Below are 6,000 nucleotides of genomic sequence, written 5' to 3' on the forward strand. Positions count from 1 at the left end.
GTTGCCAAGGTTGGGAAACACTTCAATAATGAGCAGGTTGGAGAAGATGTGAGGTCAGAGGCTGAAAGCCAACCAGGGCCTGTTGCACCCCCAGAGGTGCCCATGAGTGACTCAGGAGAAGAGGAAGAGCTTCTTCTTGATGCCAGAGTATGCAGAAGTGCTAGAAGACATGAGTGGCTGAGTAGGAGGAGGTCTCTGCATGAAACATAGAAACATACAAGATTGACGGCAGAAATAGACCTCATGGTCCATCTAGTCCGCCCTTGTACTATTTTATCTTAGGATGTATGTATGTTTATCTCAGGCATGTTTAAATTCAGTTACTATGGATTTACCAACCGCGTCTGCTAGAAGTTTGTTCCAAGCATCTACTACTGTCAGTAAAATAATATTTTCTCACGTTGCTTTCTGATCTTTCCCCCAACAAACCTCAGATTTTGCCCCCTTGTTCTTCTATTCACTTTCCCATTAAAAACACTTCCCTCCTGAACCTTATTTAACCCTTTTAACATATTTAAATGTTTTGATCTCTATAACATTTGGCCACGCCTTTTAGCTATATAAGGGTGAGTCTCCTGACAAGTCATTGCGGAAGTCAACTTTCAACTGTGATAGATGGCTGATCGGATCGAGCTTTTGGACTAATTATGTACAATTATAAATTGAGAAGTGGAATATCTGTTTCCGGACTTCCTGCCAACTCAGAGTGAGTCATGGTAATGAGAGAGATTGGAGATCAAAGAGATGTCCTTGGGGAGTGATTTATTGTTTGAGACTCTAATGAATGGCTAAGACTGAAACAGACTTATTTCTTGCTTTCTGATGCATTTTAAAAACATTTAAACCTCCTTGCTACTAAAACTCTTAGAATTACATGCTTAAATGTCATCAAATCTGTGTGTGTGTATCTATTTCTTGTGGGGCTCATCACTGGGATAGAACAGTCATTTCAACTTGTTCATCTTGTTTATCTTGTTCAGTGGTGGTCAGGTTTCAGCTTTCTTTACCTTGGCCATGTCTCTGAGCACTGAACACTTGTACTTCTGGACACTCCAGATAGGTTGCAGTTCTGGAATATGACAGCACTGGAGTCTGCGGAGAGGGGTGGCATACAAATCTAGTAAGTAAGTAAGTAAGTAAGTAAGTAAGTAAGTAAGTAAGTAAGTAAGTAAGTAAGTAAGTAAATAAATAAATAAATAAATAAATAAATAAATAAATAAATAAATAAATAAATAAATAAATAAAGGACTCCTGGAAGTTTCACATTTGTTTCTTCTCAAATCTTTAGCAATTAATGTGGGGGTTTTTCTTCTTGCAACCCTGTTGACTATTTGAAACAAAACATTTGATAGTTCTGTGATCACGCCCCAATATCTGAGCAATTTCAAGAGTAGTTGATATCCACCTGAATGACTTTTTACAATGTTTGACTCATTGTAGTGTCAGATAAATCTCTTTTTGGGGGGCCCATTTTGTCTGAGGAAAAGAAGCTGCCTAATAATTATGCATACCTTGTTGTAGGGTGTGATCTCCTTAGGCCATACCCTTCCTCATTACACAAACGTACATCACCTGATATGCTCATATCCACTAAGCATTCAAGTTTATACAGCTTGGAGGTGGAAATATGCATTAAAATGATATGGTCAAAATACTCACTTGCCTAGTAATTGGGCACATAGTGTTTACTACTAAAACTCTCATTTCTGTATTATTATTACTCTCCAAGACCAGGGAAGTCTTAATAACACTCTACTATGCCCTGGTCAGACCACACCTGGAGTACTGTGTTCAGTTCTGGTCACCACACTTCAAAAAAGACATTGAAACTCTGGAGAAGGTGCAGAAAAGAGCAACCAAAACGATCAGGGGTCTAGAAACCAAGACTTACGAAGAGAGACTGCGGGAACTGGGCATGGATAGCCTAGAGAAAAGGAGGGCCAGACTGGACATGATAGCAGTCTACAAGTACATGAGGGGATGTCACAGAGAGGAGGGGATTACTTTATTCTCCAGGGCACCGGAGGGCCGGACGAGGAACAATGGCTGGAAGCTGACCAAGGAGAGATTCAACCTGGAAATAAGGAAGAACTTCCTGACGGTCAGAACGATCAACCAATGGAACAACCTACCAGCGGACGTTGTGAACTCCAATACTCTGGACATTTTAAAGAGGAAATTGGACTGCCATTTGGCTAGGATGCTATAGGGTTTCTGCTTAGGCAGGGGGTTGAACTTGATGACCCGCATGGTCCCTTCCAACTCTAACAATAAGTAAGTGAGTGAGTAAGTAAGTAAGTAAGTAAGTAAGTAAGTAAGTAAGTAAGTAAGTAAATAAATAAAATTATTTATTAGATTTGTATGCCGCCCTTCTCCGAAGACTCGAGGTGGCTTTAACTGGGCAAAAAAGGGGCATTACAGGGCAACAATTCTTGAACCAAGGTACCTCAAATGGGCTAAATTACAGAATATGTCCAAAATCTTAGGCCCATAACTCCTGTGGAATTGAAATCTGCACATTTTGTAAAAACCACTTATGACACCGCAATTATCCTAAAACAGTTTATGTTTCCTGTACTGACCTTTCTGCTATATATTTCAAGACAGCTACATCTTTCACTCTATCCCAACGTTTGCCCCGAAGCTCTGTGATTGTTGAAGGCATTAAGGAATATGCTAAGGAAATATCTCTTGAGTCATACCTAACAACTGACTATGCTTATGCATAACCCATATGTAATGAGTTTTCCCACGATAGGTGAGCAAGGCAGGATTTGACCCCTACAGGATTAACAATAAAACATGTGACAAATATACATCTGAAGGCATCCATGAGCATTAGACTCAATCTCCTGAGAAGGAAGTATTTAAGAAGATAATGGACAGTGCGGAAATGAGTAGATTGACAATGAAAATTAAAGTCAAGAAGGACTTGGAATTTTTTAAAGTTTGGGTGAAATTTTATGAATGGTTGGAAAAAGAATATTGATCAAGATTTAACTATTTAATTATTTAACTAAAATATAAATGGGATAAAAGGAAATTAGAAAAACAATTGGGGTAACCCAGATGATGAAATTAGACAAAGGAGGCAGCATTAGATTGATAACATATACCTAAAGTTAAAACATTATGATTATAAAGAGTAAAAATTTAGAGAAGTATTTATATTGATATATATATATATATATATATATATATATATATATATATATATATATATATATCTCCTCTATCTAATCTTATCTATCTATCTATCTATCTATCTATCTATCTATCTATCTATCTATCTATCTATCTATCTATCTATCTATCTATCATCTATCTATCTAATCTCCTCTATCTAATCTTATCTATCTACCTACCTACCTATATCTATCTATCTATCTATCTATCCCAGTGATCAGTTAGGCCTCACAGAGTTGGTCTTCTCCGGGTCCCGTCGACTAAACAATGTCGTCTGGCGGGACCCAGGGGAAGAGCCTTCTCTGTGGTGGCCCCGACCCTCTGGAACCAGCTCCCCTCGGAGATTAGAACTGCCCCCACCCTCCTTGCCTTTCGTAAACTCCTTAAATCCCACCTCTGCCGTCAGGCATGGGGGAATTGAGACATCTCCCCCAGGCCTATAGAGTTTATGCATGGTATGTTTGTGTGTATGTTTGCTTTTAATAAGGGGTTTTAGTGATTTTTAAATTATTAGATTTGTTGTACATCATTTTATTGTACAAATCTAATTAATAATAATAATAATAATAATAATAATAATAATAATGATGATGATGGATCCTATATGGATGAAGTGATGGCATCATATCATCTGATTTGTTTTGTGTGCTGTTTATATTGTGTGATGTAGGGATATGCATATGTCCATATACATCAATGTACTAGACAGTGTACACATGAGCATCAAAATGAGCAAGTGATGGCAATTGTTTTTATGTGTTCCCTCGATTTTCGCGGGGGATGCTTTCCGAGACCGCCCGCGAAAGTCGAATTTCCGCGAAGTAGAGATGCGGAAGTAAATACACTATTTTTGGCTATGAACAGTATCCCAAGCCTTCCCTTAACACTTTAAACCCTAAATTACCATTTCCCATTCCCTTAGCAACCATGCAGATTATTACTCACCATGTTTATTTATTAAAGTTTATTTTTAAAAATGTTTTTTAAAGGCAGACAAAAGTTTGGGGATGACATATGATGTCATCGGGTGGGAAAAACTGTGGTATAGGGAAAAAAACCGCTAAGTATTTTTTAATTGATATTTTTGAAAAATCGTGGTATAGACGTTTCGCGAAGTTTGAACCCGCGAAAATCGAGGGAACACTGTATTTATTTGTTTGGTTTCTATTGCCACGAATTTCATCATGCAACTACACAAATTATGCAATTCACAATGTGTCATGACATCATGATGTGTTTAACGTTCTGGGTAGGGGAGGATTGCTACTACTTGTTCTGTCGGGCTCTCTGGTAGAATCCTCCCAAAAATTCACAGGTACAAATTTCAGGCACACACATGTTTGAAAATTCAAAACAATGTTCTTTATACCGAAAATGCAAATAAACTAAGCCCTCTTTTTTGTATAGCAACGAGCACTCGTCTCCAAACAAACTGGTAATTTGTACAAGTCCCTTATCAGTTCTGTGATACTTAGCTTGCAGCTATGGGGCAATTCACACTCCTTCTTCTTTCACAAAGTGAAACACACTTTGCTCTGGTTTAGTTTCAAAGGGGGAAAAATCAGCACACAAAGGTCAAGGTCAGCAAAGCAGGCACAAAACACAACGATCAGATAATCCTGCACAATGGTCAAACCCACAGGCTACTATTTATAGCAGCCTCACTAATTACCACAGCCCCACCCAACCACAGGTGGCCTCATTTTCTTTGATAATAATCTCTCAGTTGTTGCTGCCTATGCATCGCTCTCTGCATGCGTGGCTGTATCATTAACTCCTGTTCTGAATCCAAGGAGGAGCTAGGTAATTGATCTCCTTCTGAGCTGTCTGCCACACTCGCCTCCTCCCTGTCACTCATGTCTTCTTGGTCAGAGGAGCCTTCATCAGCAGATTCCACCGGGGGCAAAACAGGCCTATGGCATGTGGATGTCTCCCCCACATCCACAGTCCTTGGGGCAGGAGCTGGGCCAGAGCTAACCACAACACTACTGTTGCTTCATGTGCGCTGTGTGTGTTGCTCCATGTGTGTGCAACTTAAGTTGTGTTGCATGCATGCATGTGTGTTCCTAGCGTGTTCCTGCTTCTGCGCATGCTCAGGAAGCAAAAATGCACTGAAATCTCACGAGGGGACACGTGCATAAAAAATCACCAAAATCTCTCATGCACATGTGTTCCCTCGCGAGATTCTGCTTCTGTGCATGCCACGAAACGAAGCAAAAATTATTATTATTATTATTATTATTATTATTATTATTATTATTATTATTATTATTTAGATTTGTATGCCGCCCCTCTCCGAAGACTCAGGGCGGCTCACAACAGTAATAGAAATAATATAACAATGAAACATATCTAAAATAAAACATATCTAAAACCCCAGCAATTTAAAACCATACACCACCTACATACCAAACATAAAATATAAAAGCCTGGGGGAGGATGACTCAGTTTCCCCATGCCTGGCGATAAAGGTGGGTCTTGAGTAATTTGTGAAAGACAAGGAGGGTGGGGGCCATTCTAATCTCTGGGGGGAGGCCGTTCTAATCTCTGGGGGGAGTTGATTCCAGAGGGCCGGGGCCGCTACAGAGAAGGCTCTTCCCCTGGGGCCCGCCAAACGACATTGTTTGGTCGACGGGACCCGGAGAAGGCCAACTCTGTGGGACCTTACCGGCCGCTGGAATTCGTGCGGTAGAAGGCGTTTCCAGAGGTATTCTGGTCCAATGCTATGTAGGGCTTTAAAGGTCATAATCAAATACAAGAGGGCAGCACCCATAAGACCGCCACTGGAGCGACCGGGCGCAAATTGCACAATGT

This window comes from Erythrolamprus reginae, chromosome 2 (assembly GCF_031021105.1).
Source record: "Erythrolamprus reginae isolate rEryReg1 chromosome 2, rEryReg1.hap1, whole genome shotgun sequence".
In the NCBI taxonomy this organism is placed as follows: domain Eukaryota; kingdom Metazoa; phylum Chordata; class Lepidosauria; order Squamata; family Dipsadidae; genus Erythrolamprus; species Erythrolamprus reginae.